Below are 27,866 nucleotides of genomic sequence, written 5' to 3'. Positions count from 1 at the left end.
GTCCGGCTATGAAAGAATTAGAAAAGATCCTAAAATATAAAGATATACAACTGAGCAAGAAAGTGAGACTCATACAAGCCATTATATTTCCTATTATCATGTATGGATGTGAGAGCTGGACAGTTAAGAAAGTGAGTAGGAAGGAAATTGATTCATTCAAGATGTGGGGCTGGAGAAAGATGCTGAGGATCCTGTGGACAGACAAAAAGACAACAGATGGGGCCTAGAACAGATCCAGAGATCTCCCTGGAAGGTAAGATGACTGAATTGAGGCTGTCATACTTTGGCCACATCATGATAAAGAATGGCTCCATGGAAAAGACAATAATGCTGGGAAACGTAGAAGGATGTAGAAAGAGAGAAGGCAGCATGCTAGATGGATAGTCTCTATTACGGAGATCATGGGAATGAATTTACAGGACCTAAGTAGAGCAGTGGAAAATAGGGAGTCTTGGAGATGTCTCATGCACAGTTGGGATCTACTTGAGGACAGTTAACAACACAACAAAAAGGGGGTTAACAACAACAACAACAACAACAACAACAAAAGTCCCGCTGTGGGGCCAAGGACACAGACTGGTCTGGATGACATTCATGAAGAGGATGTGGGGGCAAGCCTGTTGTTTTACATCAGAGAACTGGGCACTGTTTTTACAGAACTTCCATGATTCAAAAGGGTATAAACTGCCGAGACCTGATCAGAAACAAAACAGTTTTAAACAAGGAGAAATAAGTTAACAGCTTTTAAAAAATTAGCAAAAATAGGATAGCCTATTCAGGAATCACAGGGTGAAAGATCTGGAAGAGACCCCCAAGGACCATCCAGACCAACCTCCTGCCATGCAGGAAGACACAATCAAAGCATGCTCTGTTTAAAAACCTCTAAAGAAGGAGGCTCCATCACCCTCCAAGGGAGAGTGTTCCACTGTTGAACAGCCCTTACTGTCAGGAAGTTCCTCCTAATGTTGAGGTGGAATCTCTTTTCCTGGAGCTTGCATCCATTGTTCCGGGTCCTGTTCTCTGGAGCAGCAGAAAACAAGGTTGCTCCCTCCTCAATATGACATCCCTTCAAATATTTAAACAGGGCTATCATATCACCTCTTAACCTTCTCTTCTCCAGGCTAAACATCCTCATAGGGCATGGTTTCCAGACCCTTCACTATTTTAGTCGCCCTCCTTTGGACACATGGCTCCAGTTTCTCAACATCCTTTTTAAATTGTGGTACCCAGAACTGGACACAATATTCCATGTGGGCTCTGACCAAAGCAGAATACAGTGGTACTATTACTTCTCTTGATCTAGACACTATACTTCTATTGATGCAGCCTAAAATAGCACTGGCCTTGTTAGCTGCTGGATTGCACTGTTTTCTCATGTTCACTTTGTGATCTACTTGGACTCCCAGATCCCTTTCACACATAGTTTCATTCAGCCAGGTGTTGCCCATCCTATATCTGTGCATTTCATTTTTCCGCCCTAAGTGCAGTACCTTGCATTTCTCCGTGTTGAATTTCATTTTGTTAGCTTTGGCCCAGCTTTCTAGTCTATTCAGCTTACAGTTGTAAACCGCTTAGACACTGTTAGTTCAGTATGAAGCGGTATATAAATGAATCTGTTTTGTTATTTTGAATTTTGATCCTGTCCTCTGGGGTATTAGCTACTCCTCCTAGTTTGGTGTCATCTGCAAATTTGATAAGTATGCCCCCAATTCTTTCATCCAATGCATTGATAAAGATGTTGAATAGCACTGGCCCCAGGACAGAGCCCTGTGGGACCCCACTGGTCACTTCTTTCCAGGATGAAAAGGAGCCATTGTTGAGCACCCTTTGGGTTTGGCTGGTCAACCAGTTACAAATCCACGTAACAGTTACCTTGTCTAGCCCACATTTCACTGGCTTGTTTGCAAGAATGTCATGGGGAACCCTGTCAAAAGCCTTACTGAAATCAAGATATACTATATGCACAGCATTCCCTTCATCTACCAAGCTGGTAACTTCATCAAAAAACGAGATTAGATTTGTCTGGCATGATTTCTTTCTCTGAAACCCATGTTGACATTAAACGTTACACATTTAGTACAAAGCACAGTTGCTCACAGCTTGCCATTCAAACAGAGTTTTATCCCAGTTTATCCAAATTCTATTTGCATCATTTATTAACACTGCCAATGTTTTGTGAATCTTAAAAAAAACAAAACCTGTTATTGTTTAGCCTGGGTTATATGGGTTTTTTGGCACCCCCCCCCCCAAATCCTTAATCAGATGCATTTGAAATGCATCTGAACAACAAAGATTCAATCCAGATTATTTTCACTGTCTGAATAACCCCAGAGAGACTTTTTTGCTGCCTGTTCACAAACAAATTACTCCACTTTGTACAAACGTTAAAGGTGAAAAAAACAAGACTCAATAGGGAGGGAGGAAGCTAATGCAAAAGAGGAGACCTGTTTTACAGAGGTGTTTGAAAACAGAAGAAGAGGCTGGATATCAAATTCAGGACATTTCAGGGAGGGTAGAGAGATGTGAAAAGACGGGATGCAAGCAGTGAAGAGAGAGGTCAATCTTCACTTTTAAGCCGTTGATTGTACATGCAGAATGAATGGTCTGAGTAGGATCATGCAGCGAAAGAAGCAAAAAATAGAGGTAGAGGAACTGGAGCTATTTGAAAATAAGTATAAGGAGCCTGAAGTGAGGATGAGAAAGAATGGGAGCCAGTGAAGAGGATGGAGTAAAATAGTCTGGAACAAGAAGCAGAAAATACAAAGCCACCAGCAGCATTTAATGCAGGGGCTTGAGGGCAATAAGATCAATAAGAAGACGATGAAAATAATCAATAGGGGGAAGGGATAAAGGAAGGACTAAAACAGGGGTGGGAGGGAATGGAAAGGAACGGGGCAAAGAAAAGTGGAGATTTCTTAAGCAATGGAAACGTACAAAACTGAGCAGGAGGCTGGACACAGGGAGGAAAGGAAAGACAAATCAAAAAAGAAATCCCCAGTTTCTGGACTTGAGGGAAAGAACAAACAGTGAAGATAAACATTCATCATCTATTGTTCGATGGTCAGAAGATGGCACAGCTCTAGCTGCACACAAGCCTGTATTTTATAGGCATCAGCTTCAAGAAATGTATTTTTGGAAATACAGTCAGCTTATATCAATGTATATGTCCAGCACATGTTCATGTCCTACGCCCTTCCTTTCCTTTCCTTTCCTCTTTGTCATTCTGTCTCACTCATTTCTGTTTTTCTTTGCAATCATACTTAAAATCTATTTTTTAAAAAAGTAAAAGCAAGGAAGAAATGTTGGGAAAGGCTGAGAAGCAGGAGGAAGCAACAAATCTTCTGTCTGAGCAATTTCAGAAGACGGGCAACGTTGCTTTAATGCGAGGTGGCAGAGAAAGCAGCCAAGTAGCAAGTGTTGAAGAAAGAGAGATGCTGGAGTTCATGCACAGGAAAAAGGCCAACTGAGTGATAATGGGACTGAGAGGAAGAATATCAAGAGGAGAGAGAGAACTACAGTTCCAGACTGTACTAATAGTGACCGTACGATGCAAAGCACAGCGGGGCAAATGCAACATCAGCTTATGGTAGAAACAAGAGCAACTAGCCACCTTGAATCCCATCTTGGTAGAAAAGCAGGCTGTCAGTCAATTAATCAATCAATCCTTGGGATGCTCTTATAAATTAGATTTTTAAGGTGCTGCTTAATAACTTATCCCCCCCTTCTTGTTCCAAACTGCTCTTGCTGTCAGGACATCCTTCCTAATGTTCAGCCAGAATATCTTTTTGTATAATTTGAATCAACCCCCTCTGGATCCAGCCTATCTTATATTGTGTATTGTATAAACTCTGTTGTTACCCGCCTTGATCCCTAAACAGAAGAGGTGGGATATAAATAAATATTATTATTATTATTATTATTATTATTAGAACTGAAGCAGAAGATTTCAATTACATGACAAGAGATTCCAAGTAAATATTGGGAAAAACGTTCAAATGCCACAAGACTTTCAGCAGACTGCCCTGAAAAGTGGCGCTGGACTCTCCTTCATTGGAAATTTTTAAAAACTGGTTTGAGGGTTCCCTCTCACAGCTTTTGCTGTGGATTCTTACATGGAAGAGCGTTAGAGGAGATGGCCCTTGGAGAGCCTGTGCAGTCCCATTCCCAAACTCAGTTCTCTTGTGATGGGAGGAGGAACTCAAGGAATAATCTTGTTTTTATTTATTGCCCCAAATTCTCCCGGAGCTTCCTTTTCTGAGAATTCAACGTTTGACAGAAACCAGCTGCGCAGTATGTTTTAAAGTATCCTAGCTGAGAGAGTATGAATGAATGAATGAATGAAAGTTTATTTCTAGACCGCTATTCCTTAGAGATCATAGCGGTTTACAAAATTTAACATCAAAAGACAATACAAAGTGAAAGCCCATAACCCGACAATAAAAAACCCACACGTACCACTTAAAAACAATACAACAATTCTAAAAACATTCTAAACAATCATTCAATATAAAAACCAATTAAAACACATTAAAACACATGTAACAAATTAGCTGGATCAAACAAAATGCATAGAGAGAAAGGGATAACATCAAGGCACGTGGGGGAAGGCTTGACGGAAGAAGAAGGTCTTCAGATTCTTCTTAAGAATTCAGTAGAATTCAGAGACATCGCCATCTTTGTCTGGAATATCAGGATACAAAATCATCTTGCAGCATCTTTGAGACTAACTGTGCAAAATAAGTTGTAGCATAAGCTATATAAGTTGTAGGCTTGGCCTATGAAATATGAGGAAGTAGACCAAGTTTATGCAAGCTCACATTACAACTTCTTTCGCACAGTTCATCTCAAATGTGCTGCAAGATCCCTTTGCATACTGATTTCCTAACTAAAGTTTATATCTTAATACCTGGAGCTAATAGTACTGTCTGACCTGCCTTTTGCTTTAATGACAAGATAATGCCAACTCTTGCTTTTAATGCCATGAAAAGTCACACTCATATGAAGCAGACAGTGCATAAATAGGATGGCCAAAGGTCTCTTACTAGCAGCAGCGCCTGGCTCCCTTGCCAGTGTTTTAGAGCCCTTTTGGACTATATAATTGTAGCACTATGATTCCAATTTAACTGCTGTGGCATTTGGGATTTGTAGTTGGTGGGGCATGAGAGCTCTCTGGATCAGAATTCTAAATGTTCTTCCCTAAACTGCCAATCCCAGTATTCATGGCAGTTAAATCATAGTGCTATATATTCTAAAGGGTCAGCTCTGGTTAATACTTGGATGGGGGACCACCAATGGATAGCAGGTGCTCTAGGCTACATTTCAGAGGAAACCATCCCTCTTGGCTAGGAAAACCCTATGGAATTTATGGGAGACATCATAAAGGTATACAAACACAGAGAAGTATCGCCTAAATATCCTTTAGGCATCAAATACCACCAGATCTTGGAAACAAAGCAGGGGCTGCACTGGTTAGTCCTTTGCCAGTAAATCCCAGGTGCTGTACACTCTATTTCAGAGGAAGGAACTGGCAAAACCACCTCTGAGGATCCCTTGCCTAAGAAAACCCTATGAAATTAATGGGATCACCATACGTCAGCAGGTGAATTGAAGGCATGTAGACATATACATAATTGTGTAGTGTGTAAGAACCCTTAGTCTGATTTTTAAAAGAGCTGCTGAAGGGGCTGTACCTATTTGGCATTCAGGTTTATCCATCATGCCCTTTTGGGACAGGGCAAGACAAAACAAAATGGCCAGAATCCAAATGCATAAAGAGGATGCAAAGAAAGAACTTCAATGTTTCTTTTATGCTGCCAAGAAGACCATCTTCTACAAAGAATAGAATTTCAGAACATTCTTGAGGTGCCACTGAAAGGAGTCCATTCAGATTTCTGGGGCTCTGCCACACTGCAAAATTAAATGCCATTGACACCCCAACTGAGCCATGGCTCAATGTTAGGGAATCCTGGATTTTAGTTGTTGTGGCACAGACTCCTGGCACAGACAAGGAAACTACAATGTCATCCCAACACTACAAAATCCCAGGAACACCACAATAGAGCCATGGCACAGTTAAAGTCGTGTCAAAGCTGATTAATTCTGTAGTGTAGAATGCAGCCTAGGAAAACTCTTGCGGCTATGCTGGTTGGCTTTCCGCAAATATCACAAAGGCTGCTGCCCCTAACCAACCACCCGCATCTCCTACATTTCCCCATAGAACCAGCCACAACCAACCATTGACTCTCTCCCAAATTGAAACACAACCACAACAACCCGGATATGCTCTTAAGCACAATGCCAATGCACCAATGTGATCCTAAGCACATTTCCACTCAGGTGTAAAATCGGGTGAACAATTCTGAGACAATGTCGGCTACTCGACTCTAGCAAGGCCGACATAAGCCTAGCAGGCACATGAACATGTTTCTTGGAAGTCAAAAGCAATGCAGTGTGGTAAAGGAGTTTGTGGTTGCGACTAGCATCCAGGAACCAGGTTCCAAATTCCCTGCTTGGACCAGAAAACCCACTCTCAGCATTGAGAGGAAAGCCATGGCCCCAAACCTCCTTGAACAAATCTTCGCCATGAAACTCTCTGATAGGTTTGCCTCAGGTTGCCCATTTGTTGCCAACAAGCCTGGAAGATAATTCCGGAAAGTTTGTCCAAAACCGCTGAATCCCCGCAGCATCCACACGGAAATTCAGTCACAATCCCGGAAAATTCCCATAATGTTAAAATGGCAGATGTTTTCAATAAAAAACGTAAAAACATAATTGAATAAACAGTAATTGTAACTTATTTCAACTCTCAAAAATCACCATTGAACCAAAACAAAGAACTCTTTCAGTCCTTTAAAGATATATTTTAATGAAGGGGTTCAGGACAGCTATGTGCCAAATAGAAATGTTTAGGTGCAACCGCCCCACGCAGAAAATAAACCCAGTTTGACACCCTTTTAACTGCCATGGCTAGTGCTAGGATCTGGAATTTAGTTTTCGGATACATTAACCTCCTCTCATCCAGCAAAACCTGTGTGACAACAAAACTACAGTCCAGGATTCAAGCACTGGGCCATGGCAAGAAAAAACGGTAATGAAATGGGTGCTCTCGAGGAAGATGCAGCCCGAGTTAGGCAAGACACCACCTGCAGAAAAAAACCCAGTTCAAGACACTTAGGCCCTGACTCAGTGCTATGGAATCCTGGGACATTGCTCCCTGGCAGTCTGACGTGCAAGATGCAGCCTGAGTGGGCTCCACGGACACACTGAGAAATAAACCAGTTTGAGAGACTGCTTTAACTGCCCTGGCTCAGTGCTAGGGGAACCTGGGAAGTGTTAGTTTTGTGCAGACATGAGCCTTCTTCATCAAAACAAGCTCTGGTGCCACAACAAAACTAAATTCCAGGATTCCCTAGCACTGAGCCAGGAGAGTTAACAGCGGTCACAAATGGATATTTCTGCATGTTTGGACCTCTTATACAAAATGCTCAAGTCCAATCCAAACGCAGAAATAATCAGTTTGAGACTGATTTAACATGCCCCTGGCTCAGTGCTAAGGGAACCCTGGGAAGTGTAGTTTTGTGAGAAAGAGTCTGGTGCCACCACATGAACTACAATTCCCCATGCATCTGAGGAAATACAGCTTAAAGTCTAGGAAACGCTCATGCTGCCAACTTTTTTTTCATGAGACTCCAAAGGTGCTACAAGATCTATCTCTCTATCATCATCACCCTTATTATATCATAATCTATTATTATTATTATTAAATCCAAATGCAGCTGAAGCAATGGACTTAAACTGGCAACACTGAAATGCTGATAGACTCCTTCTCTGGGGCCTGTGGTCTGGAAAGCGTGGAGCAACTTCCCTTTCAACCAGGAATCCTGGAATTATATAGTTTCTTGTGACATGTTGAGACACTGCTTACTGGCAGCCCAGGGCTCCATGCATGAAATTCTGTGCTTGGCGTTGTTGTGCCCCAGAAATCCCATCATCCACAGGAAAGCCTCTGCCAGTATCAGCCAAGAGTGCCAAAACTGGATATTTCTTGCAGTATGATGCGCGAAAAGAGAAAAAGAGAACGAAACAAGAGATACAAAACAAAATTCTTGGAAGACAGGGCAGCAGGGGTGCCAACTGACCAGGCTCTGCCATGCTAGCAGGCCATATTAATCACTAAACACACACACACACTCAGGAATCACATTCACATCACACAACCCAAAGAGTCCTCCTCACAGTACAACCAACGACCCTGAGAGGTAGGCTTGGGGCACCTGCCCAAGCTCAGGAATTCATACAATTCAACATGTCACTCTGAGGAGACACAGAAGTCCACAACATCAAGCCATGATACCATATCAAAGATAAATATTGCCTTTGTGTGCCTTGAAAACTTATGTCTTACTTGGAAATCACAAGGCCAATTGGATTAAGCACAGCCAGATCCCTCACTCCCTGCCCTCTCCCAGCACTTTTGCCCCTGGACCTCGAGAATGCCTGGGGGGGGGCGGCAATCACTGTCCTCTCTCTGATGCTGACCAACTCCCAAACAGTGGGGTTGGTTGTGGGCTCCCTCCTGGCTCTCACGAGGAAGTCAAAAACGATCAACAAAGAGAGAGAGAGAGAGTGAGACGAGAGAGAAGGAGAGACAGGGGAGACGAGAAGAGAGAGAGAGAGAGACGTTTTTTCTCCAGCCCCTCTTGTGAAAACTGTTACACTCCAAAGGGTTTTGGTGCCTGCAGAGCCTTCTCAGGCGGCGCTGACAAAGGGCCAAAGTCGTGGAAAAGGCACATGAAACAAACTAAGCCAAGGCAGCGGAAAAATCACACGGAAAAGCTAAGACAACAGTCCCCCTCTTTTTGCCGTGTGAAAGTCGCGAAATTGCAAAACTGTTCCATAAGTCACAAAAAACGACTTGGAGTCAGACAATACTACACCCAGAAGTGAGCAAATGCAGCAATTCAGGCTCATCAGTGACAGTGCGTGAAGCCATATACCACACCCTAGGCCAATACACCCATTGACACTCAGCAGGGCTTCCTCCGAGCAACCAATAGGTTGAGAGTTCATCCCAGGGCTCCAAGGCTGACTCAGTCTAGGTCAGTAAAATAGACGTACTCAGCTTTTGGGGGCAATTGGCTTACAGATTGTAAAACCACTTACAGAGTGCGAGTTCACTCATGCAACGAGTTGGGGACAGTCTTATCCCCTATTTGCTGCGTCTGTGCATTTCCTTTGACCACATAATCAGCTGTCTCCTTTGTTCTGATTCACCCAACCCCAGCCCAGCCAGTTTCCCCAGCTTTAAAAATTAAAACACCCTAAAAGAAAATGGACAATCCCTTGAAGGGTAGTAGAGGTCATATCCAAATTCTTTTAATTTTATAACGAACTGCTCGATGCAGGGAAACGAGGCAAAACCACATAAGCGCCCATGCTGATTACCGAGCAAGCATGTAATTTACTGCCAAGTCACTGGAGAGGATATGCGGAGTGAAAGAAAACTGTAATTCTATCATCAGGAGAACTCATTCATTCATTACAGTGCGCATTCTGTTGCGCTTCTTTCCCTCCCTTCACCACCACCTTTGCAGCGAGACAACACAAACACAGGTGATGCATCTTCCCCAGGAGACAAAGCGCGAATGGGAGCATATGTTGGATGGAAGGCGCCGAGTGAGTCATTCCCCGTTCAGCAATTGGCTGGTTCATTTCCCATATTACAGGCAGGGGTGAGGCCAATTGTGGGAGGCTGGGGTGGTGCTGGCTATCCAGGAGATATTGTTGGGCTGTAATACACCCTCTACTTCAAAAAAACAGCAAAACCCTGTCTTGCTTTCCCCAAATGTCTTCTAGAGGATGTGAGGATCCTAACATGTTCTTTGTTCCCGGATATAGGAAAACATTCTTCTAGCAAGTGGCTTAGAAAGAGAGATGATTAGGACCTTTTTCTTTTTTCCTGCTTGGATTTCCTTACTCTGTCAGCAACTGTCCTAAAATAAGTGTTACAGAGCCATAGCATTGGAAGATATCCCAAGAACTAGCTTGTTTGTTTGTCCAGAAAACTGCAGAAATCCCAGACTGAAGGGTCTGATAAAATGTCTCATATGGCTGGGCCACTTGAAGCAGCAGATATGGATTCCTAGAGGCAAGAGTGAAACTTGTGAGAAGACAGTTCATCATCCACCTTTGAGGCTCTGGTTGGTACTCTGCAAGGTTCCAGAGCCAGAAGGAGGAAAGGAAAGAAAAGGAACTGAAACAAACAAAAAAACACAATTCATACCCGTCTAAGCAATGTCTAAGTGGTTTACTACTGTAAGCTAATTTGCCCCCAACAATCTGGGTCCTCATTTTGCGACCTTCTCGGAAGGATGTAAGCCTGAGTCACGCTTGAGCCCTTTTGCGGTTCTTGAACTCGCAACCTTATGTTTTGAATGAGTGGCTGCAGTACAGGCGTTAACCACTATGCCACTAGGGAACCATGTGCTGGAAAGGAAAGGAAAGGAACAACCATAGCAGGACTCACTGTTTTTGGCTATTGTACTTCTAAAATGCCACCACCATACAATGCAATAAAACACTGTAAGTGTCTAAATGTGGTGTGTGTGTGGGTGTGAGTGTATTTAGGGGCTGGTTGTCAATAAGCCAACCAACTGGTTTCGAGGAACGAGAATTACAGCCGGCCCTACAAGCACTGGCCCAAGTTGGAACCCTCCAGCCCTCTTCCAAATTTGTCTTTGATGAGATGAGCGCATGCCACTGGGTCGAAAGGTAATAGACCACACTAGGTGACTCTCCATAGAAGTTATCACCCCGATGCGCTGGTGGAAAGTCTGGTGTGATCTGTTTGCTTTGTCGGGCAGGAAATGAGTCTCCTCCCTTTCTGCTACCCAAAAAGTTCTGTCAGACCTTGAAAAATGCTGTTTAAATTTGGGGGGGGGGATTAAAAATCTCACTTTTTAATCCTTCCCAAAAATATTTAACAGCCTTTTCCAGTTCTGGCAGAAACTTGAATTCACAGGTGTAAAATCTCTCTCTCTTTGCTTGCTTCGCGAACTAAGATTCAGGAAGACTCATCCCGCGCGTTGTATAAGTGCTGTTGATGACTTAAAAAGGCCAACCGGTGATATTGGATTATCCTTTGAGCCTTTTGCAATTGATTTTTTCTTGGAGTGCAGTGTGCACAGAACTGGACTCACCCTTTAAAAACCAGAGGTTTGACTGCTGAGGCCTTGACAAACAAGCTGGATGGTGGCAAGCGAGGTCCTCGGGTCATAGGTTGATTAGAGGTTTCCTTCTATTAGATGGTGGACCTTACAAGGGTTCGCCGAGACACATGCCCGGGTTTGGGATTAGTGTTTCCTTCTTCCTAGGCTGGGTGCATAAGGCTAGCCATCCTGCCCTTTGGTGCTCTTGGTCAGACCCTTCAGTTATGACCTGTCTTGCATGAGAGGCCCTAGCAGTGGCTATTATACCACCACTAGCATAGCTCACAATTTCATTAGGGTATACAAGCCTCTCCCCCACGACAAGGGGGTGTCAATGGAGAGGTGTCAAATATACTAGGTATAATAATAGTATTTATTTATTTATTTCTATCCTGCCTCTTCAATAAGATCGAGGCGGCTTACATCAATAAACATATAACACAATAAAATAAATCCCATTATACCCCCTCTTCCTTAAAACAAATCCATATAATTACAATACAACAAACACTATGCCACTAACATGCCATAACATGTCTCCTTCACTGTTCTTTTCTCTTTTAGATTAATTTTTAAAGGATCAGGCTACATCTTACTCAAGAATAGGATTCTTTTAGTAAATGTTCCTCCTGCAAGATTTTATTTTTTCTGCTTGCAATTTTCAAACTCAGCATCCTAAAAGGGGCACCTCTGCTGTGACTGAAGTGAAGGCTCTAGTAGGCTTTTCATTCCATTAATATTTTCTCATGATCCTTTCCCCTCTGGACAGCCTTCTTTGCAACAGGATGGCCAGAAAGGCTGGGTTTTGGGGAACAAAGGAAAACTGGGGAAGGGCATGCATCCCTATACCCCCAAGATATAGGAATCTAAACATATTGCACAGAGACAGTGCTGTTTTCACTGCCATGGTTCTGTTGTAAGAAATCCTGGGGTTTGTAGTTTGTGGAGACACTGGAGTGCTCTGACTGAGAATTTTGAGTCCCCATCCTAAACTGCAGATCCTAGGATAGCATGGAACAGAAACATGGCTGTTAAAGTTGAATCATACTGCTACAAATTGTGTAGTGTCTATGGGGCCCAGAACTGTCCACATGGGAAAAAAGGTAGAAAAGACTCCCTTGTTGAGGTTTCTAGCCCATGTTAATTCCCCTGTTATTGAAACTGAACAACCACAACTGACTGCACCATGTAGCTTGTAACATGTATTTTGTGCATTTTGGTTTCCCCAAAAACAGTGTGGATTTTGGATGTTGTTGTATTTTACTACATGGCCAACACGGCCACCCCTAGATATGTTAACTGCACCAAAGGAGTGTTCTGACTGTCTGTCTGTCTGTCTATGGCTCTATCTATCACTTTATTTATATCCTGGTTTTTCACAATATTGAAAAAGGCAGGTTATAAATGGATAAGTAGTAAAAATAATCAAGGTAGCTCCCAAAGTAGAACTAATTCCCATTGTTTTCTTTTAAATCCCAAACCTACACTGCATAGTGAAATGCTTCATGACGGCAATTTTGTCTGTTTGTGCTTTGAAATGCAAGGAGCTTTTAGATACTTGAGATCTACCCAGGATCACTTGCAGCCGGGTGCAACTCAGCCGTGTGTGACCTGAGACATTCTCGGCCACATCTCTTCCGGCTGTGCAAGGGATGGTGAAATTTACCTCTCAAATCACTGGTGCTTCTCTTGACCCTGTAACACTAGCCCTAAGTGACTGGCTGGATTAATTGCCCAGAAGAGCCATTTCTGGTGTGTCAGAATCGGACACTGTAAGCATATTTGCAGCATGTCGTAGTTATATCAACTTGATCTCATTTTAACTGTCATGGCTCCACTCTATCTTGGGATCTGTAGTCAATTTGATGAATTCTCTGCTAGAGAGCTGCAGTTCAGGTTTTGTTGTTACTGTGTGCCTTAAAGCTGTTTTGATTTATGGAGACTCTAAGGCAACTTCTCATGGGTTTTTCTTGACAAGTTGTTTACAGAGGAAGGTTTGCTATTGTCATCCTCTGAGGCAGAGAGAGTGTGACTTGCCAAAGGTCACCTGGTGAGTTTCCATGGCTGAGCTGGGATTCGAACCCTAATCTCCAGAGTCATAGTCCAGTGCTCAAACCACAACACCATGCTGGTCCAGTTCAATTCAGAAGTGTCCATTAAAATAATCTGCTTAAGCTGCTGACACACTGCAGAATTAATGTAGTCTGACATCACTTTAACGGCAAAAGCTCTGGTGCCACAACAAACTACAATCCCCAGAATTCCATAGCATTGAGCCAGGGCCGTTAAAGTGGTGTCAAACAGGATCAAAATTCAAAATGACCTTAATGGATTATAAAGCTGGGCCAAAACTAACAAAATGAATATCAGGAGAGAGAAATGTAAAGTACTGCACTTAGGTAGAAAAAATGAAATGCATAGATATAGGATGGGGGACACCTGGCTTAAGGACACTTATACATGTGAAAGGGAGCTAGGAGTTCTAGTAGACTATAAGTTGAACATGAGTCAACAGTGTGATGTGGGAGCTAAAAAGGCCAATGCAATTTTAGGCTGCATTAATAGAAGTATAGTGTCTAGGTCAAGGGAAGTTATAGTGCCACTCTATTCTGCTTTGGTCAGGCCCCACCTGGAATACTGTGTCCAGTTCTGGGCACCACAATTCAGAAAGGATGTTGAGAAACTAGAGCGTGTCAAAAGGAGAGCCACCAAAATGGTGAAGGGCCTGGAAACCATTCCTTATGAGGAAAGACTTAGGGAGCTGGGTATATTTAGCCTGGAGAAGGGATGGTTAAGTGATGATATGATAGCCCTGTTTAAATATTTGAAAGGATGTCATATTGAGAAGGGAGCAAGCTTGTTTTCTGCTGCTCCAGAGAACAGGACCCGGAACAATGGATGCAAACTGCAGGAAAAGAGATTCCACCTCAACATTAGGAAGAACTTCCTGACAGTAAGGGCTGTTCGACAGTGGAACACACACCTTCCTTGGAGTGTAGTGGAGTCGCCTTCTTTGGAGGTCTTTAAACAGAGGCTGAATGGCCATCTGTCAGGGATGCTTTGACAGTGAGTTTCTGCATGGCAGGGGGTCAGACTGGATGGCCCTTATGGTCTCTTACAACTCTATTATTCTATAATTCTATTTCTGCAGTATGGATACAGCCGTAGAAGGCAACTCTGAACAGCACAGAATGGGTTGGCTAAGCTGAGTCTGCAGCTTCTCTCAGCACACTCTGTGAACCTCTGGGAAAACTCCATCATGATTTGCACAGTCTGTTCAACAAACGTCATCAGAAGTCAAAAGGGTGGGTTGACTTTGGTCAGGGGTTGTCTGAATCATGGCCCTTGGCCTCTCTCTCTAGTACTGATCTTATGTTCTCACCATGTCATAATAAGGATGATAATAAAGTTTCACAGCTGTGGCACAGGGGTCTCATTGCTGCCTCATACACTCTTCTTTTTTTATGGCTGGAATATTCCCTTGCTCACTCGTTCTGCATAATAAACCCAATTAATAAACACTCCCATAAAAATGCAGACAATGACACTCCTGCTGTCTTTCTTTTCCTTCCTTTGGTAGAGCAGCTACTAACCATCTGCTGCCATGCCTTTATTTCTTTATTTCAATAAATAGACAGGCAGAATGGGTGGAATCCTTTAAGGTTGGCTGATCTGCTCTGCACATTGAATTTACTCCTTTAATGCATCCTCAGCATCCAATGTCTTAACACCGACATTCAAGCAGAACCTAGTGTAGAGGTGTCCAGAGCCTCTGTGGACTCCATTAAACTGGATCGGTTTGAGTTGGTAAGTACCGATGATGTGGACAAGATCCTCGGAAGTGTTCGGAAGACAACCTGCTCTCTCGATCCCTGTCCCTCATGGCTAGCGGCCCAGGGGGGACCGGCGGTAACTTTACTGTTACGCCGGATCATTAATACATCTTTGAGGGAAGGGCAATTTCCATCAGAATTAAAATTGGCCATTGTAAAACCTTTATTAAAAAAGCCCTCCCTCGACCCCCTGGTACATAATAATTATCAGCCAGTCTTGCTGCTGCCATTTTTGGGTAAGGTGATCGAGAGGGCGGTTGCAATCCAGCTTCAGGCAGTCTTGGATGAAACGGATTATCTGGACCCATTTCAAACTGGCTTCCGGGCGGGTTACGGGGTTGAGACGGCCATGGTCGCCTTGGTCGATGATCTCCGTCTGGGCATCGACAGGGGAAGCGTGTCCCTGTTGGTGCTCTTGGACATCTCAGCGGCTTTCGATACCATAGACCAGGGGTAGGCAACCTTTTTGAGCCGGGGGCTGGGTTGCTGTCCCTCAGACAACTGGGGGGCCGAAGCCAAAAAATAAATAACTAAATAATTTTTTAAAAAATTAAATAAATAAATAAACTGGGACAAATGTAGGACAAAATTTTCAAATGGTGGACACTTGTTTAAAAAAGTGGAGGACACGCAAAAAAATTGCTGATTTTTTTTAAAAAATGTTAATATAAATGCATGTTTCTGAGGCGTCTATAGACAATTGCCCCCCTTGCCCCTGCACGTGAGAGGCCAAAGGCCCCGGTGGCAATCGGCGGCAGGACCGGGCTGGGGCCGGTCCCAAGGCGTTGCTGGGCCGCATCCAGCCCGCGGGCCGCAGGTTGCCTACCCCTGCCATAGACCATGGTATCCTTCTGGGGCGCCTGGCAGAGGTGGGAATCGGGGGCACTGCGCTCCAGTGGTTCCGTTCCTACCTCTCTGTGAGGTCCCAGATGGTGCAGCTGGGAGACGTGTGCTCCGATGAGCGGGCCCTTAAAACTGGGGTCCCTCAAGGAGCCATTCTGTCTCCCATGCTATTTAACATTTACATGAAACCGCTGGGAGAGATCATCCGGAGACATGGGGCGCGGGGTTATCAGTACGCTGATGACACCCAAATCATTTTCTCTATGTCTCCGACTGATGCAGTGACCGAGGATGGCGTCTCTCCTCTCGTGGCATGCCTGGAGTCAGTAATGGGCTGGATGAGGGAAAACCGACTCAAATTGAATCCAGAGAAAACGGAGGTACTTGTGATAGGTTCCCCTGGTCCAGGAATGGCGGTGGTTCCACCTGTCCTGAACGGGGTCACGCTCCCTGTGAAGGACTCCGTGCGCAGTCTGGGGGTGCTTCTTGACTCATCGCTTCACCTGACTGCTCAGGTGAATGCGACGGTCAAGAACACCTGTTATCAGCTTCGGCTTATTCGCCAGCTGCGCCTATACCTGGCCCAGAGGGACCTTGAAACTGTTGTACATGCTCTGGTAACCTCGAGACTGGATTTCTGCAATGCACTCTACATGGGGCAACCCTTATACCAAACCCGGTAGCTACAAATGGTACAGAATATGGCAGCCAGGCTGGTCACTGGTACTTCCAGGGCCAGCCACATAACACCGGTGCTCCAAGATCTGCATTGGCTGCCTATTCGCTTCCGGGCACAATATAAGGTGTTGGTGATTACCTATAAAGCCCTAAATGGCTTGGGCCCAGGATACCTGAAGGACCGCCTCTCCCCGTACATTCCGTCCCGCACCCTCAGAACATCTGGGCAGCAATTACTTAGGGTGCCAGGGGCTAGGCTTACCTCTACCACGAGGAAGTCTTTTTCCATCGCTGCCCCGGCCCTTTGGAACACGCTGCCCACAGAGCTCCGCTCGGCCACCTCCCTGGCCCAATTTAGAAAGGATTTAAAAACCTTTCTATTTAAGACCGCATTCCCCCAATTAGAGTCCTAGTAGTCCTCCCCTCCTCCGTATTCCGCAGGAGGACTGACTAATGGGGGCTTTTATTCTGTTTTATTACATTACATGTGTATTTGATTTTTGATGTTTTTATTGTGATTTGTGTGTTTATTATGATGTAAACCGCCCTGATCTCAGGAAGGGCGGTATATAAATAAAAATTTTATTATTATTTATTTATTAATTCTTAACCATCACTTCTCAGAAGCATCCCATCTGGACAGCGCTCAGCATCATTCTCCCTAACCTTCCAAGGACTCTTAATGCTTCTCATCCCAGCTGCTCCATGGATAGTTTTTGGCTGGTCTTCTGTACCCCTCTCAAAGCTTGAGAAGCACAGACGCAGACCCTCTGGATAGAGACAGTAGTACTTTTCTGTTTTCTGTAAAGCTTCCAGCATTCTGCCTGTAGTTATTAGATGAACATCTAATAGTTGCCTAAATACTCTGAAGGCACCAGATCTTGGAAGCTAAGCAGCATCAAGCTTAGGTAGTACTTCAATGGGAGACCACCAAGAAATATCAGGTGCCTTAGGCTATATTTTAGAGAAAGGCACTGGCAAACCACCACAAAGCATCCTGAATGCCAAGAAAACACCCTTGGGCCAAATCAGCTTAGCCCCATGCCTCATGCCTGGCTGTTTGTTTCTGGCCTACAACTAGATTAGTCTGCGAAAGAGAAAGAAGTAATTGGATTTATCCAGGCTTCTGTTTGGGAAAATAAATGACACAGGCGTTATTTGACTAATGTGGAATTAAATCTATACAAGAACCCGCATGATGAGTAATCGCAACAGACGCAGGTAGAGCAGCCAGGAGCCAAACAGCAGCCAGAGAACAACTGAGACAGCATTCGCCACCAAAATACCTGTGCCCAGCTTCTCAATAGTAAAGATTTACATCTGACAGCATGTCTCTTTCTCTTGCTTTCCAGCCTCATGAGATAGGTGTTGAAGCTGCTCTAGGTTTCAGCATGAGATCTCAGTCTCAGTTCATAGCATCTCCAGCTCATGGGGTCAGAGGCAGAAAGGCTGGGAAAGGTCTCCATATACCCATGCCCTAGAGAGCCAGTCCAAAAGATTAGATGGACCAAAGCCCAGTTCCAATCATGGCAGCTCAATGTACTCTTCATTCTTATTTATCTATTATTAAAATGTTTGTATCCTACCCTATATCCAGTGATCGGGGGGGGGGGGTCCTCAGTTTGAACAATCCAATATGTGAAATGATATAAAAATTATTTCCAGTCTAAAACCTAGCTGGAATCCTGTTGGGGATTTACATCTTTGTAAGAGACTTCATAAGCAATTATTTTATAGATTACAGAAAAGTCTTTGCATAGATCATGAAAAGCTATGGCACGCTCTTAAAGACATGGGAGTGCCACCAAATCTGATAGTCCTGATGAGAAATTTCTTCTTAGGGCAAGAGGCAACTGTTAGAACAAAATACGGAGAAACAGAATGGTTCCCAACCGGCAGATGTCGGGCAAGGATATTGTCATCCTACTTGTCCAACTTGTATACAAAGAGCAGGTTTAGACTCCAAAGAAGGAGTGAAGGTAGGAGGATGGAACATCAATAATCTTAGAAATGCAGATGACCCCATACTACTTGCAGAAGACATGACAGACTTGGAACAATTATTAAGGAAGTTCAAAGAAGAAAGTGCAGAGGCAGGCTTAATGGTGGACATAAAGAAAACAAAAACAATGACTATGGAGGATCTACATAAATTCAAACTAGACAATGAGGAAATTGAAATACAGTAGTTAGATAATCAAATATTAATCAGAATGGAGACTGCAGTCAAGACATCAGAAGACAAGGAATGGAAGGGCAGCCAGGAAAGAACTAGAAAAGACCCTAAAGTGTAAATATATGCAACTGAACACTAAAATTAGAATCATCCAAGCCATGGTATTCCCCATTGCCATGTATGGACATGAGAACTAGACAGTGAAACAAGTGGATAGAAAGAAAATCAACTCATCTGAGATGTGGTGCTGGAGAAGAGTGCTGAGGATAACATCGGCGGCCAAAAAGACAAACAAACAGATCCTAGAACAGATCCAGCCTGAACTCTCACTGGAAGCCAAAATGACGGAAATGAGGCTAGTGTATTTTTGCCACCTCATGAGAAGGCATGACTCATTAGAAAAGACAATAATGCTAGAAAAGGTAGACAGTAGTAGAAAGAGAGGAATGCCAGATGGACAGAGAGGTCATGGGCCTGAATCTACAAGACCTAAGCAGAGCAGCTGAGGACAAGGGGGCTTGGAGACATCTCATCCACAGGGTCGCCATGAGTCAAAGCCGATTAACAACAAAGTGGACTTACCTATGTGTGAATTAAAACTGGGCAGTTGTGTAATATCTATGTTCAGTAGATGGCTTTTGTTACATTACAAGGTAGCAGAGACAGCAAAGTGTCCAATGCACATTCATGCCTCATACAAAGCAGGACCAAAGGCCCTTTCTCAGTTCCAATGCATGCTGCACTGGGCACCAATGCACATTAGGCAGTTTTGCTGTTGTCCTGATATGAATCTTTGCAATCAGAAAAGGGATTTCTTAGCACCTCTGCTGTGCAGCCAGGTATAACAGATCATATAGGACTCCAGCATTCTTAGACTATCAAAAAAACCCGAACAGTTAAAAACATGCATATGTAAAAACTGGATAAAATAATTAGACTTCAAAGGTTTTAACAGAACTTATGTTTTAAAATGAAGTCAGCATCAGTGCCAATTGAGTATCAAAGAGGAGGGCATTCCATAGAAGGCCCTTTCTCACATCCCTGTGCAGCAATCCTGTGATAATCCCACAGACTCCTTTAAATATTTAAGCAGAGTTAGGTCAAAAGTGCTTCTGTGATTTTTAATGTCTCACTGGCGAATCATCATTATACTTTGGCCAAAGAGCAGCAGGGTGAAATGAAATCAGCATAATCAGATGTAGAAAGGGCCATATTGCAGCACAGTTGGCTCCCAAATAGGAATAGGAAGAAGCCAGCTTCCTAGCCAAAGGCAATGAAAACAGCCCACGCAGCGCAGTCACCTCCACACGAACCAGGGGCATCTGACTGCAGAGCTCTGCAAGGTTCATGGGCTTTCTCATCTGCATCACCAGCAGTTCTCTTGAAAGGGGCATGCTTCTTCCTGCTTTGTATCTCATTTGAGGAACTCATCTTCCACAACAGCTTCACTTGGCTGAACGCTGGATTTGGTCTTAGCAAAAGACTTGGCAAAGTGTTTCATCTCATTATTAGCTGGCTGTGCAATTTATCCATGTTTGTTACAGTGCGAAAGACTGCAATATGTTGTTTTAGTGGGGCTCCATGCTTGCGGTTGCTAAATATTTAATCATATTATACAGTACAGCATTAGCCCACATTTTCTATACTGTTAATGGATCCCATCTGATACCCAAGCTGAACAAAAGAAAGGCAAGAGCTCCCAGCTGGTTGGCCAGGCCACCATTCAGTCAGTACTGTTACATTAGTTTTAAATCATTAGTCTTTGGTAATAATAATAATGATGATGATGATGATAATAATAATAATAATAAAACTGTTTATTTCTATACCGCTTTTCCTCGAGATCAAAGTGGTTCACATCTGATAAAAAATGACATATGTCATAATACAATATAAAAACAGTTATAACATTCAATTACAATTACAAACAATTCAATAAAATTATCTAAAAACAGCAAATTAAAATAGTAGAAACTATAAACTATCAAAGTATCTTAATCTAACTGGGGAATACTTTCTCTAAAGAGAGTCGGGAGGGTATGCTTGCTGGAAGAGATAGCTTTTCAGTGCCTTCTTAAAGGCTTCCAGTGTACCGCGAAGACGAATCTCTTCCGGGAGTGCGTTCCAAAGAGTAGGCGCTATCGCTGTGTAAGCTCTTTGATGGGTTGTTGCCAGTCTCACCTTAGGGTGTTCGAATAGCAATTTCCCCGTTGTTCTGAGGGGCGGATTGTGTAGGGAGAGGCGTTCCCTCAAGTAACTCAGGCCCAAGCCATGTAGGGCTTTAAAGGTAATAACCAACACTTTGTATTGGGCAGGGAGTGACTTCCTAGGTTGGTTTAGGTTGCAAGCAGTGGAGGCAAGTGGCTTCCAGGTCAGATGGGCAGTGAGTCTGCTCCAGATTTTTGACTGAACTTTAAAGGGTGAATCTATTTGGGGCTAAGGATCAGCACTCTGGATAGCATTTTAAAAAGTAAAACCCCAGAGAAGATTCACTGCTAGCTCTGACAATGGAGGCACAAATGTGCACTGTCAGCTCAGCCCCATCTTCTGAAGAGGTTTTGTTTCATTCTGGTTTGTTGTTGGTTGTGCATCTTCAAGTCATTTCTGACTTATGGTGACTCTAAAGTAAAGTTGTTATGGGGTTTTCTTGGCAAGATTTGTTCAGAGGAGGTTTGCCACCACATTCTTCTGTGACTGAGAGAATGTGTTTTGCCCATGGCCATCCAGCAGGTTTCCATGGCTGAGCCCAGATTCAAACCCTGGTCTTCCATCCTAGTTCAACACTCAGACTACTAGACCACACTGGCTCTCACTTGGGTATAATTACAGCACTTTAGAAATAAAGTTTAATAATAATAATAATAATAATAATAATAACACATGCATCAAAATACCCACGAGCTTTCTTCAAAAATTATAGTTGGGTCTCTCTGGTCTGGTGCTCTTCAAGACATTTGGTGATTTGGAATGAGCAGAAGTATGTTTACTAAATTTGAAATGCACATGTTTAGCTTGGTGAAGAGAAGATTTGCACTCTTTAAATACCTTGAGGGCTGTCTGAGAGAAGAAGGATCAGATTTGTTCTCTGCTGCCCAAGAGAGTAGGACTAGGTCCAATGGTTTTAAGTCACAAGAGAGTAAGTTTTGACAGAACATTAGAAGGAGCTTCTTGACAGTAAGAGCCATTCAAAAGTGGAACCAATTATCTAAAGAGATGGTGGGATCTCCTTCTCTGGACAGCTTCAGAAAGAGGCTGGACAGATACCTGCTGGGGATGCTTTAGTTGGAGATCTTGCAGAGCAGGGGCTGGACTCAACAGCCCATGAGGCCCCTTCCAACTGTGATTCTACATATGCAGTGTGATGATGATGATGATGATGATGATGATGATGATGATGATGATGATACAATTATACCCCATCTTTTCTCCAGTAAAAACAAGACAGCCTAGACGTCTCTCCTCCTCCCTACATTATCTTCACAACAACCTGGTAAGGTGAATCAGAGAGAGCAAGACTATGAGAGAGAGAGAGAGAGAGAGAGGAGAGAAGAGAGAATGGCGGAGGGAGGGAGGGAGGGGGGAGGGAGGCTGTCCCATAGAGTCAAGGCCATCCAATGAATGTTGGGGGTCAGTGGAGACTTAAACCTGGCTCTCCCCCATGTCTGGTTCACTAGCCATTACACCAGGCTGGCTTTAAGATGCAATCATACTGAAGGATAAATAAGCTCATCAAAAATGTTTTAATGAAACTACAGACTGCTGGAAAAAGAAAAGAAAAAATTCACAGAGACAAATGACTGTAAAAAAAAAAAGAAAGAAAGAAAAGGGGGGGGGATAGCATGGGTGGTTAGAGTTTCCTTCCAGACAGATGATTCCATTGATAACCCCTTTGTTTTAACCTTAGTAATTTTTACTGCCTGCAAAAGACAGTCCAAGCAAGGCATGCTCTCCCTGGGCATTCTCCCATCCTAAATAAACTTTTGCAATAGAGCCTGTAATTTTAAGAGAATAACACTCAGCACAATATGAAGAGCTCTGCAGTTGTTGTTTTGACCCAAGAAGTACTTATGCAACTTTTCCTGTGACGACTGTTATCAGCACAGTCCAGCAGTAATCTGGGTCTATGCCATGGGGCAGCAATGTGGTATATCTGTTCGAGCTGAATCCCTTCCATAGAGCACCCAAGCACTCACCAAGAGTTATGTGCATGAAAACTGCTTGGCAATCCATCCAGACCAGGACAGTCAATCTAGACCACAAGTTGGGAAAGTTACATTTTTTTATTATAACTCCCAGAAGTCTGTGGCCATCATTGTTTTTATCTTTACCCCCACCATCAAATTCATAACTGCAATCAGTCTGTTCTGAAATGCCCAGGAGGTTCCACAGGGTTGTTGTGGCTATTAGCCATTCAATGTCTTGTCCTCCCTGCTTAGTCTTTTAAAAAAGCCATCTATGGCTGTGCAACTCTAAACGTTTATGAGATAACTGGTCTGGAGCCAAGGGAATGTGCCTGTAAAATTTATAGGCACATCTGTCTGAAAGAAAGTTGTGAGAAGCTGGGAGCTGCCTGACATACCCACATCTATTTCTTCACACATAGACCCTTTGAAGTAAGCGTCTGGGACATGCATCCCATTCCCAAAACCACGTGTATCATGATTCTCCCCCTCCTTCCACCACTACACAGGAAGGTGAGCAGTTGGCCAAAATGAGTTTGGAGAGGAGAGATTTTACTCTTGGGAAACCAAGGGCACATTTAATACCCGCATTCACATGTCCACCCAGACTCTCTCTCCAGGGGAAGGTCCCTGGCAGCAAAGAGACACAATAATCATGGCCACAAAATCCCATGCTTTAACAAGCCAAAGAAAAAAGTACCTCACTAAGATTACAAAGGCTTTGGCATCAGGATCAGTTACTGAACCCTTGCCAAGTTTTAAGACAGTGTGCAAGAAAAACTGCTGGGGAGAGAGCCAACAAGTCAGGTGTTAACATAACAGAGTCTGCTTTGGATTGCTCTGTCCTTCAAAAAGAAATCAAGCTCTTGCAATTGTAAAGCCTTGAATTTTTTACCTCTTCCCTTTGCCAACCACAGTCAGATTCTGGAAGGGAGAGCAAAATATTCTTACCAACCCAAGCCTGAGAAAGACTCCTTTCCCCCTTCTTTAGCAACCTTTGCTATGTCTTCAGTGTAAGACCTATGTAATGACCTCCCTGTTGGGAACTGGGTTTGCCAGGGTCTCATGATTTTCAGCCCTCAAGTTCAACACTGGAGCATAGAGCGAAACAGTGTTTCTGACCACTGTTGATACTTCTGGGCAGCATCAATAGACAGGAAGCATCTAGACTGAGGAACGTAGTAGAGCCACTCTGTTCTGCTTTGGTCAGACCTCACTTGGAATCCTGTGTCCCATTCTGGGCAGCACAGTTCAAGAATATCGACAGGATGGAATGTGTCTGGAGAAGGGCAATCAGTGGTTTTCTCAATGAAGACCCAGCAAAGGTTGTTCAAGAAGGGGGAAAGGGGTCTTTTTCAGGCTCGGTTGGTAAGGGTATTTTGCTCTCCCCTCCAGAATCTGACTGTCACTCGATGCAGGAGCCAAGGAGTGGGTGGTGGAGGCTTGCTCTGCCACCTGCCACCCATAGAGACTAGCCACAAGGCACCAAGGCACCAGGAAAGATAGGTAGGCACATGCTGTCCTCTCCTTTTCTTCTGCCTTGTCTCCTTCAGCCAAGAGACCCAGGGCAGCAGAGAAAGGATGGCACAGGCAGTAGCAGCAGGAGGAGGAGGGCCCAACCGGGTATAACCAATCCTTTTAGGTGGCACTCTGTACCCTCCTAATGATGCCACTGAGGGCAACCAAGATAATCAAAAGCCTGGAAGCCAAGCTTTATGAGGAATGACTGAGCGGGGTGAGTATGTTTAGCTTAGAGAAGAGAAGACCAAGAGGTGATATTATGGCTATCTTTAAATATCTGAAGGGAATGTCATGTAGAGTAGGAGCAGGCTTGTTTTCTGCTGCTTTAGAGACTAGAACACGAACCAGCAGATTCAAATTGCATGAAAAGAGATTCTATATAAACGTTAGGAAGAACTTCTTGACTATAAGAGCGGTTTGAGAATGGAATATGTACTACCGCGGAGGACAGCCAGCTCTCCTTCACTGGAAAACTTTTAACAGAAGGTGGATGGGTATTTTGCAGGAGTGCTTTAGTTGTGCTTTATTCTTGCATGGCAGGAGGACTGGACTAGACTGAACTGGATTGGACCTTGTAGTCCCTTCTAAGTCTAAGATTCTGTGAATCTATGCGGGGTAATAGTAACTGGTGGTTTCCATGTCATTAGGGTAGTGAATCTACTCCCGGTTTGTGAGTGAACTTTAAAGGCAATATCCAAAGTGCTGAGCTTTTTTTTGGAGACAGGGTCTAACATTTTCAATAACTCCTTTAAAGCTCAAAGTAAAACACAGAGTAGACTCACTCCCCACTTGCATGGAAGTTGCTGGTATGGAGTATCCCTCTGTAACAGATGTCACTCTCAGTAGTTATGAGATCAGGATAAAAAACCAGAACTGAGAGAAAGGGAAGTTTGGCCCTCAGCACCTGAATTTTAAAAGTGAGTACTCTGCCATCATAACTATTGCAGCCAAACTCCTCTCCATGCTCTTGTCTTCCCTCTTTAACTCCTCCTTGAGCTGCATTGAACCTGTCCAAAAATCTTGATAGCACAGCAATTACATCTCAAATAGGCAAGTGCTGAAACATGTGTTACACCTGGGTGCCTCTGTTTGCCTTCCCACTAAACCATCCATCAACTCTGTAGGAACATTGTCCTACATGAAGCAACAGCTGGTTCCCAGGAGAAGGTGATGCATCAAAGGCCAGAACCAGGATCAGGTCCAAGACACATCAGGGAGTGAGAGAACTCAAGCCAGCAGCCCATGAGGCTTCATGCTTCTTCTGCGGGATAAAAATAATTCTCTTGCGTCAGCTCCATCAGCGAGATGGGCAAGATGCGCCATTCCTCTGTGAATCTTTCTCTCCTCTCATTAAAGCAATCCCCCATGGAGGCCTTCAAATTAATTGAAGCCCAAAAAAGACAAGCACTTTGGACTATGTGCTGGAGTAGGGCCTGGAATGGATTTTCCTGGGGTTACTGCTTCCCTTGCTCAGAGTGGAGATGGCCCAACTCTGGCGCATGATGGCATGAGAAACAGGCTGCTCTGGAACATTTATAGGAGGATCAATGCTTGACAGCCTTCAGGAAATGTATCACATGATTTGGCTAAGAAGGGAAAGAGAATGCTGCAATTTCTGCCTTGCAGAAAAAATACCAGGAGGGCTGAAGCTCACTTAGGGGATATTCCAAGTGACCCTCAAATCCTCTCCTCCTAAGGACTGGTTGCAAAGAATCACTTGTAAAGAAAGAGCCTTCTGCAAATACTCAGTGGTATCCATCTTGACAGAGAATCACCGTGGCATAGTGGTTTGAGTGTTAGACAATTCTGGAGACCAGGGTTTGAATCCCGGCTTGGCCATGAAACCCACTGGGTGACCTTAGGCAGATCACACACTCTCAGCCTCAGGCGAAGGCAATGGCAACCTCCTCTGAACACATATTGTCAAGAAAAAACAGTGATATGACCTTAGAGTCACCATAAGTTGGAAATGTCTTTAAAGCACACAACACACACAAACACCCATCTTGACTATGCTATGTGTTGGGAAGGTGTGCCATAACACTGAAAAAAGTTTGTGGGTCTGAATGCCAGGGATTCTTGGCTCAGAAGAAACCCTCAAGCCTTACAGGCGTTCCTTGGAGTGAGATGTGATCCAGGTGCTTTCCTTGTCTCTGCCAGCCCCAACACCTTCTCAAACTAGCAGAAAACAGGGCCAAGACAGAATACTGGTTGGAAGGGGGTTTCATGTGCTTTCTTTTTTTGATATACCAGAACACAGGCCTGTTACAGACTGCCAAAATAAAGCTGCTTCAGGTCTCTTTGGAGGTATGCTGTTTAAATGATGCATGCACCCTAAGAATCCGGAAGCTGCACCAAAGCTGCACTCCGGTGCTTAGGAATGGAGTGTGGCTTTGGCGCGACCTCCGGACTCTTAGGACCCATGCATCATTTAAATAGCATACCTCCAAAGAGACCCAAAGCAGCTTTATTTTGGCAGTCTGTAACAGGCCATAGAGTCTATTTTTCAGAATCATACAATCAAAGAAAAATGGGAAGAGACCACAAGGGCCATCTAGTTCAAACTCCTGCCATGCAGGAGCTGACAATCAAAGCACCCCTGGCATATGGCCATCCAGCCTCTGTTTAAAAACCTCCAAAGGAGACTCCACCACCCTCCGAGGGTTGTCTGTGTATTTTCTTAAAAGTTTGTATTATATCTTGTTTTAGCAATATGTTGTTTTAACTTATAAGCTGCCTTAATATAAACACACTAAGAAATAAAATGGTAATACAACAATTTTTGCGTTTTGTATTTCAAAGTGAATGTACAGCAATAATATGGATGGAATTTAAAGTCAAACTGGGAAGTAATCCCCTTCTCCAAAATATCAAGATAATTTCTCAAGGGAATGGGTATCAGGTACAGCTCTTTGAAAAATTAAGGAGAATTCTGCCCACACTATTTCTCTATTTCCCCTTCTCTGAACCTGTATTCATGATAGGCTGGGAGTGTATACTGAGATCCTGTGCATCTTTTCTTATGCCCTATTATGTAGGGGTAAGTATCCAGGGCCTTCCAAATGTTTGGAGCATTTAATTTAGTGGGATGTAAACTAGTCTAAAACTTAGCGTAAAACTGGGCCCATATACAGCCAGGCAAGTCCAGCTCCATCAGGACTAAGCCTGAAGGAAGGAGACTCCGCCCTCCATAACTGCCATCCGCCGGCCTGAGAGGGAGTTCACCAGCCAGGTCCAGCTCCATCAGGGCTAGCCTGAAGGAAGGAGACTCCGCCCTCCATAACTGCCATCCGCCGGCCTGAGAGGGAGTTCACCAGCCAGGTCCAGCTCCATCAGGACTAAGCCTGAAGGAAGGAGACTCCGCCCTCCATAACTGCCATCCGCCGGCCTGAGAGGGAGTTCACCAGCCAGGTCCAGCTCCATCAGG

General features: G+C 43.9%; 2 protein-coding genes across 6 annotated transcripts in view; one reads left to right on the top strand and one right to left on the bottom strand.

Moving 5' to 3' along the window:
* The window catches only part of LOC121924166 (myogenesis-regulating glycosidase-like), a 718,305-nt gene that overhangs the window by 348,643 nt on the left and 341,796 nt on the right, over positions 1-27,866 (top strand). The window lies entirely within an intron of this gene.
* Positions 1-27,866, bottom strand: part of DNAI1 (dynein axonemal intermediate chain 1) — a 202,341-nt gene that overhangs the window by 11,827 nt on the left and 162,648 nt on the right. The gene's annotated exons all lie outside the window — the stretch shown is intronic.

Source organism: Sceloporus undulatus, chromosome 2 (genome assembly GCF_019175285.1).
Source record: "Sceloporus undulatus isolate JIND9_A2432 ecotype Alabama chromosome 2, SceUnd_v1.1, whole genome shotgun sequence".
In the NCBI taxonomy this organism is placed as follows: domain Eukaryota; kingdom Metazoa; phylum Chordata; class Lepidosauria; order Squamata; family Phrynosomatidae; genus Sceloporus; species Sceloporus undulatus.
This window is presented reverse-complemented; position numbering and strand designations above follow the sequence as displayed.